We start from the raw sequence: 17,193 nt of genomic DNA, 5'->3' as shown, positions 1-17,193 counted from the left end.
CCAGTTGTACCCTTGCCAAGGGACAGTCCTGTGTGAGGGGCAGTATGCAGTGGGAAGGTTCACGGTCCTTCGGGTCCTCTTTTTTGAAGTGTTTTAAAGTATTTTAAAGGAGCTTGAACAGGCTACAAGGCAATGCAGGGTTGGGTCCAAGAGGAATGAATCAGCTGCAAGGGGCTACAGAAGCACAAGGGCTATGTTGTGCTGGAAGCTTTGGGGTGGTCGGGGTTGCTTGCAGCCATGCGGTCAGAAATCAATATCAGGCTTTCTTCAGTCCTGTTTTCCAAAAGGGCCAGGAAGGGAGGCATGGAAACCTTTGTGCAAGGGGAGAGAAGCACTTCCACTCAAAGTGAAGACCTGCAGCTTGGCAGACCCTTGCTCTTCAGAAGATGGATGGTGTGAGGGGGGTCAGGTGGGAATATAACTACTGCTTTGCCTTCCTGGAAGGCTTTTATGGCACTTGCCTTTGGAGAGGAGCAAGGACAGTGCTTAATGGCCACATGGGCAGCTCGTGCAGTGTGATGGGGTACAAAGGGTTGCCCGAATGTCTCTCCCCTGAAGATGGTTGCACTGAGGGCCTTTTGCTGCAAGCTTGTGAGGAGGGAGGCTGGGTGGCAAGTTAGTTGCCGTGCAGGAACGCTTGCAAGTGGGGTGGTACTTTGCATCCTCTCAAAATTTATGGCTCAGGGTTTCCTCCCTGCCCTGCCCTGCTCCCTGGAAAAAGAGGACACAACAGCAATGTGCTGCCCTGGTATTGCCAGGGCAAGGTTATTGAGGAAGGCTTCCAAACTTTCAAGAAATGCTTCCAAGCAAATGATGTGCAGTTCTCCTGGGATGCCCCTCTGAAGCACTATCTCTTCATTCCTTCCTATTAACTTTGAGTTGGTTTTGAAATTTGACGTTCAGTTTTCTTCCTGTGATAAAACATCTAAAAACTGGAAATAAAAGATGTTGTTCTGATCTCTGCTTTGGTCTCATTTTATGCTATTTTGCATTCAAGCTGTTTCCTGCAGTCTATGCTTGTTTCACGTGTCCTTTGGCCTTGGTCTTTGGCATCTAAGGCAGAGCAGAATCACCCCTGGGGCTCTAAACCTTCCTTAACCACTAAGAAAATGCTGCTTTGTGTCTGCCTGCTGCTGGCTTTTGGTCCCTCTCCTCTGATTCTCCGCCTCCTCCCTCTCTCCTTCCAGCAGATAATATGGGATTACAGGAGAAGGCATTCTTTGCTCTACAGCCATGCTTTCCAAGGCAGAAGCAGTACAAAGAGCAGGGCTCGAGGAGAGAAGGATGTGGGAGAGGTAACGTGGCTCTCTTTGCTGCTGCAGCATGTAGGAGGGACTAGCTCCCCGCCCTTGAAGCTAGCTAGACATGCCAACAACGAGGCTGGTTGAGGTACTGTGGGGCTGACGACATTAATGGTCCCTTACCTCCTTTTCAAGAGGATTTTGCGTGTGTGTACACTGTTTAAAACATATACAAGCCTGTTTTCCCTAGCAGCTTGTGTTTAGAAATGCAAACAGGAAAGCAGGGTCCAGACGCTACTTGCTTCTGCAATCCAAACAGGAAACAGAATACCACAAGCAGCAACTTTGAGCATATGCTCATTAGGGGTTTCTTGCTTTCATTCATTCATTATGCCTTTTTCTGTACATTTCTAAGGAGAGCTATATGTTTATAAACGATGCTGGCAGGGAGCTGAGTCTTCCTTGACAGACAGTCCCAGCAGGGCTCTCTGGGGATGTGTGGGTGTGTAGCTTGCTACTGCCATTGCAAAGCATTCACCTGCATGAGCAGCTTCATTAAAAAAAAATAATAATTAAAAAAATCCCATCAGAGGGTGTTTTGTATTTTAATTGCTTGTTCCTTGTACAGGTGCCAGGAGCAGGTCCTGTGTCTGGGTTGTTGGCAAGGGCAGTGGGAGGGAGCTGCTCCCCTGGCATCCCTGTAGTTTGCCCTCACATGGGGTAATGTACCCAGACCCTTCACAAAACCAAAGGGATATGGGGATGACTGCGAAGCAGGAGGTTCACTTGTCTCCAGCCTCATGCCGCTGCCCCTGCTCATTGTAGGGGTGAGGGGAGCATTTATTTCCGGGACTTCCAACCAAGTGTGAAAATTCACAGGTCGGGGGGTAGAAGAAAGCTGGCGGTTAGTATTATTTTAAGCGTGAGGGAATGAATTGGTGAACGCTGGGAGCAATATGGAAAAGCAGGAGCTGCAGTGACTCCTTGCAGCCCCCTCGCAGGGTGTGAAGGCAGAGGAGAGGCACGCTGCCCAATTTGAAAGAGAGGGGCCGTGACCAATCGCTGTGAAATGCGGCAATAATGCCTCACGTGGTGGCCATGGGATAAAAGGCAGGGACAGCTTGAACTGTAAAGACGTTTCATTTCCCTGTTAATGAGGGAGACACAGTGTGGCAATGAAACTGGGGAGAGAGAGCCCGTGAGATGCTAATTTCTGTTCCTGCTGCCCCTGCCGCTTTGATCTGAAGCAAATGCCCATTTTAAATTGCAAACGGATGCAAGTCAGATATCATCCAGCCACTGGCTTACAGGCTTAATGAAGTGGGACGCACGCCTTGGCCTGATAATGTTCAGAGAGGCAAGCAATTCAGGGAGGAATTACTGAAGGGCTGAATGAAGAGAGGGGTGGGGAGGCTGGGGATGTCACAGGGTGACTCCCACCACCATCGGTTGGCACAAAATCTCCTGCTTTTGCTGTCCTTGGGAAGCTGTGCCCGTGGCTTAGCCCCTAATTCTGCTGTGCCTAGAGAAAAGCTATGAATGTGCTGTGCTGCTATTACACGTCCTATGTTTCAAGGCAGGCATCGTGTACAGGCCATCAAGGTCATTGTGCTCTTTGGTCTCAGAGTGTGGACATCGACGTGGTGCATCTAACGGGTAAGGCAAAGGTATGAAGGAGTAATTAGCTCATTTTGTGCTATCGTTTGGGCATTTAATTGGACTTTGGCAAGACAATATGTGTTGTCTACTGATGAGGCCATTCTGGGGCAGACCCAGAGGCTCTGGAGAACGGGTTCATGAAGCCGGGACCCATGATCTTGGGAGCCTGGTAGCTCACACTGTACAACCCCATCTTCTTGAGTCTCTTACAGGCAAAGATGTGACCTGTTTTGAAGAATGAGTGTGTCAGGTGATACTTATTAAGATGAGTCCCTCAGGCCCTACTATCAAGCCAGAGTTGGTTGTGTACCTTGAGTAGGTATTGAGAGGCCTGAATGGCTCTGCAGGCTGCTGTGCTAGACTAACCAGACATGGTAAGGCTGAGGGACATGCAGGCAGCTGTGAAGCTTGACCTCTGCACCAAGCAAGGAAGAAATGACCTGGCTATCAAAAAGTGCTCTCAGGTCTGTTAGGTTCTCTGAAGGAATAAGCAAGCACATAGACGAGAAACATCTCACGGATGTGGTCTGTGTGGAGCCAAAAGAGACTCAACAGTTCCATCATCAAAGGATCTCGTGGAAACTAAGTAATGGTTAGGTAAGATTGGGACGGCTCCTTACATGGATAAACTATTAGCTAAAAATACAAGGCAGAAGATAAATAGTTCTGACAGGGAAGGGAGGTCTCCACTGATGAGACCTGTGCTGCCCAATGAAGACATAAATGTCTTGGAAAGGAGGATGACTACTAAGAGAAAAAGCTGTGCTGACAATATTAATTTATTCAAGGTATTAGGAACAAGCGCTGGCTCTGAGGAAATGTGTAGGGGCTTATGAAACTGGCTGGGCAATGAAACGGTAGATGAAATTCTGTATAGGTGAACAAGATTGGGGTTTTCACACAACATAAAGTCACATTGGAAAGCTCCTTGAGATGGGATGCTGTGCTATAATTTTGTGTTTTCCAGGAGAAAATGAACAAGAAGAGAATCTACTGATCGTTGTTGAAATAGCCATCTCTGGCCTGGTAAGTCCTTGAGCTGTGGATTGTTAGAGGTTTGCAGAAGTACCGCATAAGACTGCTTTGCTTTTGTCTTCTGCTTTTTGTCATCTGCTTTTGTCTTCTGCCCATGCTTTTGGCTGTTATTCAAGCAAGGTGAGGAGGTAGATAACAACATCTAGATGATCAGACTTTTATGTTCTTATTCTACATTTACTTTGTAACTGTATGTATAACTGCATAAGATAAAAAAGAAAAGAAAAAAAAAGAAAAGGCATATACCACCTCACGTCTTCTCTTTCTTTTATACCACCCAACAAGGCTTTTTCTCTAAAAATGCTTCCAGGGGAGTTTCTTTCAGTAGAGTAAATTGAGTTGATCTAAAGAACACTAGGCAAGATAAAAAATTTAGATTATACTCTATATTTCTACAGCATTTTCCATTCGAGGACTTCACACGATCACAATGCATCGTTGGGAATCTTCTCTGCTTAACAAATGAGGGAACTTAGACACAGTAGTTTGCTGTGAAACAGGCAAAGAAATCAGAAATCTACTTTAGAGCGTCTTCTCTAGAGGAGGAGACAGGAGGAAAGCCTGACTCTAATAGTGAGAATTAAAGGGGAAAATCTCTGCTGAACACAAAATAAGTCTCCATAGAAACGGCTTTTTTTTTTTTTTTCTGAAAATGAATTATTGCAGTATGAAATGAAGATTGTGGATCTAGTTCTGCAAAATATTTAAGCATGTTCTTTGCTTATCCCTATTCAGCTCAGGATGCAAGCATGTGATTTCCATGGAGGCTCATGTGCTTTATTTGGTGGAGGTAGGAATAAGGACAAGCTTTGTTGAATTGGGATCCAGGCTTTTTTGTGCTTCTTCATGGCTGACCAACTTGAAAGTTACTTCTTATGCCAACATGTGTTGCTTTGCTGCTAAAATTACAGATACCAGCACATAGACACTGGTGTTTCATTTTTGGAGTTCAGCACAAAGTGAAGTAGACTCTTCCCATTAATGGGGAGTGGAGTCAGCAGAGTGTTTACATTGCTGGGTACTTTACTGTTCTGTTAATTAACTCTTATTCTATTTACATGCAGATTTAAATTTATATGGGGTATTTATTCTGCAAACGAACACCATGGTGATTATCTGATAATTAACTAGAGAATCGATGGCATAAGAGGTTGAGATTTATTCCTAATCTATCTTTTGTGCACCTCTATTTATGGTCCATAGACATTTTTAAGACGGGATAGGTTCTTAATATCTTGCATGCTAATTGATTTTATTGTGAATGTGTGTTGGTAAGTAATTGTTTTTAGTTTAAGCTATTTAAGAGTGTTTTGTGCATCTTTTTTTCCCTCTGTTGTGACTAGAACAGCCAAATTAATAGGACAAATAAGGTCTGACTCAGAGCTTTATTCCCATTTACTATACTTGGAAGAGATGAAGTTTTTGTGTAGCCAAGCTGTGGCTACTCTTGTTCACGGAACTTTCCATCTTCTTATTGCCTCGTATTTCACACTGGCTTTCAACTTATTATCTGGGGAGGTGTCCATTAGTAGACATCCCCTCCAAGCATTTCCTGGCACACTATAGAGCCCCACATGGTGAATTTAAGCTCACCGATGACAGGGCTTTGGGACTCTCTTCAGTAGCTGAAGAACAAGTAATTCTTGTGGAAATTGTATCCAGTTCCCATGTGTCCTCCTCCAATCCCCTCTGCCAGTCCCAGCCAAAAAAAAAAATTAGGGCATTTAAACACCCATCTTAACGTAATGTTCAGCACAGAAGCTCTTGACTTGCTGTTGAGCTGGTATCAGCAGTCTCCCTCGTTTGTCACTCTTCAGCCCACCAGAGCTAGTGTTGCGCTTGGCTCCTGCATGTCCCCAGGTGGAGATAATCACTGATGGTGAACCCAGGTCTTCATCAAGGGGGCAACTTCAGCTGAAATAGTCCCTTAGCCCTGCTGGGCTTTGTTTTTCTCTTCCAGCTGGAAACTATTCTCTCTCAGAATTTTCCCTGATGTGGAGACGGAAGATGCACTTCATCTCCCAGAGGTTCAGCTGCTTCTTAATGCTTGCTGAGATCCATCCTCCTTTTGCAGTCTTCCCCCATCCTCCACCCTGCTTTAGGACAGATATATATATATATATATATTTAATTTTGCCAGTGCCTGCTATGCTGTTATCATCTAAAGTACACGCTAGAGATGGCAGCAGTTATGTCTCATTTTGCAGTGGTTTTGAACTCCATGGTTTTCAAGGGCTGTGAAAAGGATGCTGTCAAAGGAAATTACATCCCTCCAGCAAGACCAGCCAGGGGAGATGCAGGTGCCTGACGGACACACTTTCTCCTCAGATGCTTTCATATCCCTGAGGAGGCCCATGATCTGTATCAGCGTACAAAGTGCTGGACAGACTTGCATAAGAAGAGCAACTGTTGTCACCCTTTTGCTGCCTCCTCAGATCTTAAGGATCTTCGTTTCTGTACCGCAGTGACAAATGACCAAGGAAGCACCGTCTGGAGAGCTGTTGGCTGAACACAGGCTATTCAACAAGGGCCTTGCTCTCATAGGTTTGGGCCTGAGAGGGCAGGTCCATCTCTCCAGATCCCTCCAGGGTCAGTGACTTTCCTGGGGCTGGAGCAGAGAGGGGAGGTGTGTTCCTGCGTGCCCCCAGCACTGGCTAACGAGGCCAGAAGCCAACTCTGCCCACTCCCTGCTGGTGTGCTGGGCTTGCCTAGGTCTCCCCTGGGGGTGTCCCATGCCCTCAAAGCCAGCTGTGGTGCTGGGCACACCTTTGTCCCTGCTGCAGGCATGCGTGTAACTCCATCAGCCCATCCACGTGGGCTGCTGCTGGCCCCCTAGCTGGGCACATTTCCCTTCCGAGCCTGCAAAGCCCGCTGTTGGTGTGCCAAACTGAAGTCATGAGGATGAGTAGAAATCTATTTTTAACCCAGTGAGAGATCTCTCATTCTTAGCTTTTTTTTTTTTTTTCGTAATTGGTTCTGTTTTTGCTAACGATTTGGAATTTAACATCTATTCCTGCCCGAGAGTGTTACTTCGATAGCCGGTATTAAGGAAGGGGATTAAGACTGTTGTTAGCAGTGGAGGCTGCAGGACATATGGATAATGCAGACCTGTTAGCGACAGACAGAAAGTTGTTTTGAGGCAGTGGGACAGATTGCCTGGGAATCTTGGCTTAGCAGCAATGAAATGATGACGAGGTAGGTAGTGCTGGGAAAATCCTATTAGGGAAGGAAAACAGCGGACTGTAACCAAGTGATCACAGGACACCCGGTGTTGAATGTGACATTTCTCTAAGAAATCAAAAGCATGTTTGGTGCGGAATGGGGACACATTTCTCTCTATATTGCACTTGCTTTTTTAGCAGGCTAATGAGGCACTCTGAACTTCCCAGCATTTAGTAATGGATTAGGACCAAATACCCCTTCTGCACCTTCCAAGCAGTTGGTGAGCCAGGTGTTTCCACCTGCATCTCCTTGGCACATGCTGTGGAGTGGGATGAAGGACAGAGTGAACCAGAGCAGCATCCTGGATCTGGACACTGCTGCTGTGATGGAGGCTAGGCACTCCAGAGCAGATAAGTTCTCTGTGCTGAGAAGATGGGGAGCTATTTCCTAATGCAGGCAGGGCAGCGTGGGCTGTAGAGATGTGTACACACTAAACCTTTGGGTAACTACCAGCACCAGCTCTCAAAGGCTGAAATCTATTTTTCCGCATTGGGAATCTTTTACAGCACTCTTTCTAAAGCACTTCCCTGGCTGTGTTTAGTCTGCAGGTGATTTTTTTTCCTGTTCCTCTACAGTAAGTAGATTAGCTGTGATTTATTTCAGACAGGACTGGGACTAGTGATTTGTGTGCTGTTGTGGGTGGAGGAGCTGTGTGATCTCATGATGAAAGGTGATTGCTGTGCAGCACGAGGGCACAGATTAGGATAAATGACACAGAGGAGTCTAGATCCACCAGCAGGCTGTGAGCCTGCCAGCTGAAGGGGGATGCAGGTGAGATGTCCAAGGTGTTTTGGGTTTCTGTTTACAGCCTCTCACACTCCCTGCACCCTTCTGATTAAGGGCAACCATGTGGCAGACATCTCTGTTTTTATTCTCTGTGTTTTTCAGGAGGAGATGGGGGACAAGGGAACAAATCCTCCTGCAGAAGAAAGGAAGCAGGGAAGAGCCTGCCGGCAGAGACAGCACTTCTCCCACCAAAGGCAAATGCTGTTTGGGGATGGTGCCATCGCAGTCCTCCCGGTGAGAGGCAGGCAAACTTGGGAAGGATGGCTGGGGCCAGTGTCCCTGGGTGACGGGGGGCTGCACGTGGGGAGGCATGTCTGCTGTATCACCTACTGCTGCAGGGGAGAAGCTGAGCAGGGAGGAACTGCAAACACCTGGAGGGAGGCTGGGGTCTGGAGGCAGGGCTGGTCTCCTTGAATCTCTCCAAGCAGATGAAGTCAGGAGAGCCCCAGGGACGGACAGACGGTGTGTCTGCAGGACTGGTGTTTAGTCAAGGGGTGGTACTTGGCTTGGCTGGCAGAGCCGTCTACCCCAGGAGACCAGGAACAGGTGGTGGAGGTTGTTCGCATGCTGAGGGTGGACAAAGGCATTGCGACATCGCTCAGGAAGCCTTTGAGGAAAGAGGAACCCCAAGGTACCAAGAAACACAGCCCCCCTCCCTCCCATCTGAGCAGCTTCTCCTTTCTCATGGGAAGTGCTGGGACCAGGGGAGGCTGCCTGAGCTGAACCTCCTGCCGTGTGGATTTGCGGCCAGCTGTGGGCTCTGCACAAACCCATGCTCCAGCTGGCATGGGAATTTGGAATGTATTTTCTTGATGCTCATGTGGAAATTGGTTACGCCCATTTTTGTAAAATGCCACTTTTCTTTTCAAAACCCACATTCTCCATGTGTTTGGGTTGCGGAGCTGAACCTCAGCCTCCTGAGCACACTGGACACCTGCCTTCCGGAGGAAGCAACACGTGGCTTCTTCAGCAAGATTTTGGGGAGTTCAGCCTGTCCCATCCTGTCCACAAAGAGGTATGATGGAGTGCCAGGCTTCCACTTGAAGTCTGGCCCCCTTCGCTGTTTCAGCACTGTTGGCTGCTGGACTCCCATCATTTCCTTTGAAATCAGCCTCTGTGTTGGGATGAGTCCATTTTTGGGTCCTGTTCAGGAGGAGGTGAAGAAGGGTGGCTTAGGAGAGCTGTGATATTGGCCCTGGTCCTGGCCCACACAGCAGTTAGGAGTGATCCAAGGAAGCAAGGGCCTTGTGGTGTTGCTGCCCCGGAGCTGGACAGGAAGGTTGCAGGTTTCTACAAGAAATCCAAAGCAAACCCATGATTTGCTGCTTCAGAGTGTTAAAAATCACCAAGCCATGGCAAACCTGGAAGAAATTGCCATGGCATTTTGGCTTGGCAGTCAAACCTAACGTAGCTACCAGCAGGATCCTGCCACGTCTTGGTGGGCTGAAGGGGCTCCTGGAAAAGCACCTGCTTAGCTGGGCCGGGATGGGCGTGCTGTTACACACAGCCTGGCGGCTCCTTGCTCATTTCACAACGCACAAAGGTTATTTCTGCGTGGTTGCGGCCCCCAGGCAGACCTCCTGCACGCTCCCAGATAACATTTAACACCTCCCACCCCCAGACGTGTGCCGCTGAGGGCTGCTGCTCCCTGGGGCCAGATCTGGAGCCTTTGCAGCCTCGTGTGGCTCCCCTAGCGGGGTGCAGCTAACCACTTCCACATGGGCAGACCGCAGCCGCCGGCTGGGCCCGCCGCTGACGTGACTGCCTGACCCTGCTCAGCGCTTCCCCAGCCCGTTATCAGCTACAGCGGCAGCACGTCACTGCAGCCTTAGTCACGTTTTGGAAGCATTTTGGGGGGGCTGGTGGTCTGTGCTTCGCCGCTGCACATGCACCCCACCTGCATAAATGGCTGTGAGGGGGACCTGGGGCCAGGAAGGCTGCCAGGGCATCTTGGTTGACCTCAGTCAGGCCAGAGCTTTTCACCCCAAAATCTTGTGTCAGGTCGGAGTAACGCTGCCATGATGAAGATATCAAGATGGAGAGCCTCCAGCTCTCCACTTGGTGTGAGCTACAGTAGCTACCTGTCCCCGTGGTTAAAGCACGTCTTACTTCCCAGTGGACTCATCTGGCTCTAGCTTTCAGCCACTGACTCTTCTTTTACCTTTCTCCACTGATTTGTTAAAGACTCTTGTTAAAGACTCTTGAACCCCCTCACATGTGTGTTTGGACACCTAGGCTCAGCAATTCTTGCCCTTTACTGGACAGCATATTTCCCAGGCCTAGAAAATCAAAATAGGTTTAAATGGGCAAAAACCTAGGGTATAAAAGCATTGATTTCCCAAGTAACCCACACTGAGAAGTCTGCTTAAATATTTGAGGATGGTTTGAATCACCTGCATTTAAAAAGGACCGATTAAGGAAACTAAAGATGTTCTTGAAGGGCTGAATAATTCCTTCACATCCATTTTCACTACAGAAGTCTCTCTGGAAACGCCTGCTCAGACCTTCCTTCTTTCTGGACAAAGACGAGATAACATCAGAGACTGAAGAGCTGGAACAAGCAGATCGTGTAAGTACCAGTAAGCTGCCAGGTCCAGATGGCATGCAGCCAAGAGGTCACTGGAATGGAAGTGCTGTCTCTCCAAAATAAATATACCTCCTCTCCTTAAAAAAAAAAAAAAAAAAAAAAAAAGAGAGAGAGAGAGAAGAAAGAGCAGTGTTTGATAAAGACGGTGAATGTTATACTCACATCTTTGAAGGCTCTTGGGATGATCTGGAGAATTACAGGTCTGTTCAACATGCATGCAAATGAATGCAATACCTAGCAAATTAGGAGAATCAGCCGTGAAGCTTACACTGCTAAGACTGCTCGGAGGTGCAACCTGCAAAGATTCTGCGAAAGGAAACCGCATTTACTGAGCTCTTGCAAGTCTTTGAACAAACCAGTGAATTAGCTGAAAGAGAAGAACCGTCTGACAACACTTATTTAGCTGTTCAGAAGGCTTTTTGCGAGGGCATGTTCAAGAGCGGGCTGCAGAAATTCAGTTGATAGCGCAGGAAGCAGCTATTGCTCTGGCTCCAATGTCTGCTAGGACGTGGGGTGAGCTGGTGGCCAGTGGGGACATGGGGGCATGAGGTGCCAGTGCAGAGCCTTGGTCAGCTATGGACCTCAGAGGATGGGCAGGAAAGTGCAGAGGCTGCAATGCAGCTTAGGAAACTCAAGGAGGAGAGGCGGGTGGAAGATCTGAAGAGGGGAGCGATGGATTCACTTGGGAGTAGAAGGAAAACAGGTTGGTGGGAATGACATGGATGGTCACAGGAAGAAGTACCCAGGGGTGAAAAGCAGTTGTCTCCTCATCATCACATGTTTGTCCCTGCTATTGAAAGATCAGGAGACTGATGGGCTGGTGTCAGGGAAAAAGCTGCTTTGCTAGTCTGTTTCAGGGTCCTGTTTTAGATCAGCCCCAGAGGAAAGGTTGAAAGAAACCCAGAATCAGTGAATACCCAAAGAGAAGAGGACCCCATGGTGATAACAGTCCAGCTGATAACTTCCAGGCATGAAGGACTGGGCTCTCGCTGGACCACAGAAGCACATCTGATCAATAACTCAGCGTCCCGACTTGCACATTAACAGAGTCAATTATCAGCTCTGCTCTCTGCTTCCTTGATTATTATTTCAGCATGTAGCAGCTGCTTTGCAAGCATTATGGCCCATCACACTCTGAAGGGACTGAGTTAAATGCAGATTATTGACCGATGAGGCCATAAGAATGTGCTGTAAAATATATGGCCATGTTCTCCCATAAATCCCCAGCGAAAGTGCTTTCTAAAGAAATTCCTCTTGTGGTGGGAGTGCTCTGTGTCATTGTCAAGGCCCTGAAAAATGCTTCTTCCACCCAATTCCTGCCACCTCCTCCACAGCATCATCTCTTTTGGCATCGCATCTTCACTTGAATGCGTGGTCCTCCCTTCCTGTTTGTTAGGACTCCTGGGCTTCAGTGAGAATGTTCGGGTTATGGCTTATGCTGTACGTGGACAAGGTAAAATATGTTTAGTGTTTCTGCTTTGGCCCCAGGTTTTCTGCTGAGTTTCCCAAGTTCCTGTTGCTTCAAGTTCCTTTATTTGGGCTGAGGCTGTAGGCTTCTTGTTTGAGGCAGCCCACATTATGGAGACCACGAGCAGATGCTAATTGTGAGCGGTTTAACACCAAGTGAAGTCACCTTTTCTTTCTCTTCCAGCCCAGTATATGGCTGGCTGTCCTCCATGTGCTTCAAGGAGACAGGGAGAAGTGCCCAGGTCATTTGTTTCCCGGATCTCAGTGGCTGCAGGATCCAAACCTATTCCAAGGGAAGGAAGTGCATGTCATTAGGGGTATAAATTGGGAATGCTGTTCTGAAAAATTTCTTGCTCATCTTTTCCTGAGCAGATTATTGGAGTTGATCTTTGCAAGTACAGCCTGCACGCTAACAGCTTGTGCACACATGAGAGTATCCCTCTTCCACTCTGGTGTGTGGATATCAGAAGAGGTCATTGGTTTTGCTAGTGTCGCCAAGCTGAGACCTGGTGTTTTATCCCAAGCTGTGAAGTTTTGCACCCTTGGAGCTAGGTCTCTCTTTCCAGCATCCTGCCATGGAGGTTCTACCTCTGAGGCAACCTTCATGCTTTTGAGGGTTTCTTGAGCTGCTTCTTGATCTCTTCCAAGAATGGGGAGAGGATTTCACATGCTTGAGCTGCAGCCCTTAGAGATGGCTAAGATTCTGGGGAGTTTTGTTCACGTATATGTATGGGTGTGTGTGTCTGTCTGTATGTCTTCCCTGTCTTACGTCCGCAATATACACCTGAAACACTTTTGTTTAAATTTCAGCATGGAAAGAAGATTGCTGTTGCTGCTGTTGGCCTCCATCTTAAGGACATCTTTGCCAGAGGGGCTGTATTCATCAAGCAGGAACAGAAGCTTTCGAAGACCATTCAGGAAAGGATCATCTTGAAGTGACCTTTGTCCCTTCAAAAGCCTGAGGTATGTGGAAAAAACAGTGAGCTATTGAAATTTTTTATTGCTTGTCACTGTTGTAGAAGTCTAGCCACCTCAGAGCCTCATAACTGGCTCATGCAACTCATCTGGAGATCCAGGTAGTGTCTCCAGCATTTGTTATGTATGCACTGGTGCTCAGTGCTGCCTTTGCCTGCCCTAGGAACGTCAGGCTACGCACAACGTCAGTCCCATGGTGTGATACGGAACCTCTATGCAAGCTGCAAGCAACTGAAACCACGCCATACCAACACAGGCTGTTCATGTGAAACTTCCCATTTTTCAGCAGCTTTCACTTCTCTTAAAGCCTTGTCCAAAGACTTCCCATGGGCCAGGCCTGAGGCTTGTGTTACCCAGTTAAATCTGAAGGGTACATGCCAGACCTACACCAGTTTATGCACTGACCTTTGGGTTTGGTTCCTCCACAGCTCCCTAGATATGTCTCACCACTCTCCTTGGACGTGCCCTTGGCTTCCACCTGGGGCAATTACCTGAATGTGAAGGCAGGTGTGCAATTAGATGTGGTTATGTTGGCTCTTTGAGGGATATGGGTTAGGCTCCCAAAGCCCAAACTGCATCCTTTGATGTCTGAGGGATGTGAGAAGCCTTGGAGAGGAGGAGCCCGGTAAGGAACACAAACAAGGTTTGCTCAACCACAGAGGCAGTGAACACAGAGTTGTTCACCCAGCCCTGCAGTGCAGCAGCTGTGTCATGACTCCTGTGTCTGGCTGAAAAAAGCTGTTGGAGGAAGCACATCTTCAGGCAGCAGGTCCTGGGCACCTGGCCCTCACTGCGCCTGGGGGTGAGACAAGTTGGTGGGACCCTGGAAGGGATAAGATGTGCCCTCTGACACCCTTGGCTCCGTAACAATGGGCACTGTGCAGGATAAGGGGAAGGGACCACAGGAGGTGTCAGCCCCATGGCTCTCTGCCATGGCCATGGCTGCAGACTGGGCCCTGGTCCCATCGCATGCTCTGCTGGTGAGTCCCAGCCCTGCTTTCCAGAGGGGCTCTGCTCACCCCAGCGCTGGGTTGCAGCAGTGTGCCTCGAAGGGTGGAGTCATGGTTTAAAATAATGTGTGAGTAATCTCAGCTGCTGGGCTGTATGTGAGAAACGGGCAGGCTCTCTGGGCTCATAGTCTAAAAGCTGACTTTTGTTTAGCCATGCCTGTATCATCACCAGAGCCCTTCTGGCTCTTTTGGGGTCAGCAATTTCCAGCCCTGGCAGCGTGGCTCCCTGTGGACGTCCATCCTGCTCTTTGGGGTCAGGGGAGTGGGAGCCTGCTGTCTGCTCGCCGTTCCCACCTGCGCAAGCAGGGAAGCACTTCACTTCACTTCACTTCTTCCACCGAGAAGCACTCCAGGCTCTGCAAACCACAAATGTTTCAAAACCTTTGGCTTTGTGGGGAAGTGCCTAGTGCCTGTGGTGTGACAAGGATCCCTGCTCTGTGCAGGATGGGCCCCCCATCACCCTGGGTCATGCGTTGTTTTTATTTAGGAGGCCCAGCTGGGTCATGGGGACTCTTCTCTTTTGATCAGTGCACTGCTTGAAAATCCCATGCGCAGCCAGCATCTGCCTCCTGCTCGGGGAGGTTTGGCAGAGACCCCCTGCTGTGGGGTACCCGTGTGTGTGTGTGATGAGTACAGGGACCCCATAGTTGGTACGCAGGGACTGCTGGCCTTGCCAGTGAGCTCAGGGGAAGGTCTCCTTGCTGGCTGAGCTGCCGTCAGCATCAAAACTTCCCCTCCTGCGGTGCTCCTCTGCTGGCATTCGACATGGAAATGGTCCTGATTTATTCTGGAATAATAGGATGAAATGGTGCAAAGGAAAATGTTACACTAAGGAGCGAGATAAATTGCCCAGAGCAAAGTCAGCCAGGAGAAAAAGGGGGGGAACCTCCCATCGCTCGGCTCGCTGGGGGCCCAAACTTCACGCCGGAAAGTTGAGCGCTGGCAGCAAGGCGGTGTTGGCCAGGCTGAAAGGAAAGCGGTGGGGGCCGAGCTCCCGCTGGGAAAGGCGGGGAGGGGACCCCCATAATGACCCGTGTGTCCCGCCCCCCCCGGCCGGGCGGGCAGCGCAATGATGCTCGAGCCGGCTGCGGGCTCACGGAGGGTTCCTGGCCGTCTGGCACCATCTGCTGGGGCTTCCCGGGAATAAAGCCGGGCTGGCCCCGCACTCATTCCCCTTTCTCCTTCCCCGAAGGTGCTGGTCACTCCTGCCCCGCTGCCTGCCTCGTTGCCCAACACCCTTTGGGGCCGTGCCCTGCGGCGGTGGGAGGGCACCCAGGGGGTGCTGGGGTGCAAAGAGGTGCCCCCAGGCCAGCGTTAAGCCCCTGCCTGGGTGAGGGGCGCTCTGCAGGGGGCTGAGCCCCCCAGGTTGTGCACACCCCAGCCTGGCCTTGCGTAGGGGCTCCGGCAGAGGATGGAGATGGAGGCAGAGCAAGGCAGAGCTCTGCCTCCAGCGAGACGGTCTGCACAAATGGACTGGCTTATAAATGAATTTATAAGTGGAAATTGGCCTGTAATGAGAGAGTTACTGAGCAAAAAGGACTGCGCGCTGCAACCCACTTAGGAACCTGAGAGCTCGGCGCGTTACGCAAGGCCAGGGGGGAAATGCTGGAGCCTGTAAGCAAAAAGCATCTGCGCCTTGCTCCAAGCTGTGCACGGCAAGCAAAGCCCCGTTAGGCCGCCAGCCCCACCATCCGTCACAGGCCCTGGGCTCCTTCCCCCAAAATCACTCCCCTCCTCTGCTAAAACTGCATGAGTGTTGGGCTCTTGGGGATGCCGCTAAACGCCATCATTAAAAACGGTGCCTGTTTCAGGGCAGTTCTTACTAGCAACAGTTCTGGAGCTGGTTCTCCGGAGAAATATGGTAGTTTTGAGGTTTTTCTTTCTAAAAATAAAGCGGTCTCCCAAGCCGACTGCTGTGTTTGGGCTTTGCACTACAGGCTTCTGTCGACAGCTTGCCTAATGAATGAAGATGTGAGGGAAGAGCAGCTCTTCGAGGACGAGGCCGCTTGCTTCCCAAGGCTGGATCTGTAAACAAGACATAAGCCGTGACTGGAAACACGGCTTGTTCCTCTTGGTGCTCCCTGCAGGACACACAACCGATTTCACCCTCTGAATTCCTTGAAACTGGGGAGGAATTTGTCCTGCCCCCATGCACGTAACCTCCGTGCGTGGGTTATCTGCCGGGAAGTGCACACACGCCTCTGACTTCATCCCAGTCCCTAGGGATTTCCCCTGTGTCCCTTCACTGTCTCATATCACAGCAAGCTCACCCTTCCTAGGGGTTAAAACCACGCTCCCCTTGACACACTTAGCATGCCTGTCTCCTCACCAGCCTGGTGTGCCCCACTCACGTGCCCTCCTCTGCCGGGCTGCCGCCTCCTGGGAGCTCCTGCAGCCCGACCCGGTGCTTCTCTTTCTGCGCTGGGAGAGCATTGGAGTGTTTCCTGCCCGTGCTGCCATATGCAGCTATGAAATATGCTCTTGAACAATCGGCCTGAGAGCTTCCAGAGACCACTAATTGAGAGAGAGAAACCGTCTACATAAAGAAAATCGGCCTCAACATGCAGCTGGCATTGCTCAAAGCTGGAAGGCTTGCGAAAACCCCTCCGTAACGAGCAGGGAGAGGTGCAGGCAATGGGAAGAGATATCGGGAGAGCAGCAGGAGCCAAGAGGTACAGCTGCAACATCCACACAGCCGGCAAGGTACCGGTGTGGCCCCGAAGCACAGGAGGCCCCGAGCGCTTCCAGCCCCCTTGGCACCAAAGTACAGCCCCACTGCTCCTGGCCTTCTTCTCAAAGGGCAGCAACAAACCACCTGGGATGTCTGCCAGGGCCTGTTTGCCCAGGTGGGTACAGGGGTGAAGATCACTTTTTGATGAGAACCATCGGAAATGGTTCTCGGGCTCTTGCAGGATAAAAGGGGACCTGGAGCACATCGGTGTGCATTGACCCAAAAATGCACATCAAAGAAGGTGCATTTGGTATCAGCCAGCAATCCGATATATATGTCTTCACAGACAGAAACCTCCTGTAGCTAGATGTGAACAACCAAATTTCTCTGGCTATTAACCCACTTGGGAATATCCGAGATAACCCTGAGGCATGATTTTTCTTTTCCCTGGAAGTGCGGCACATCTGTGTTTTCTGCTGAGGTCAATTAGAGCTGTGGGACATCGGAGGCTGATGAAAGATGAGCTCCTGGCTATTGTCT

This window comes from Cygnus atratus, chromosome 1 (genome assembly GCF_013377495.2).
Source record: "Cygnus atratus isolate AKBS03 ecotype Queensland, Australia chromosome 1, CAtr_DNAZoo_HiC_assembly, whole genome shotgun sequence".
In the NCBI taxonomy this organism is placed as follows: domain Eukaryota; kingdom Metazoa; phylum Chordata; class Aves; order Anseriformes; family Anatidae; genus Cygnus; species Cygnus atratus.
This window is presented reverse-complemented; position numbering follows the sequence as displayed.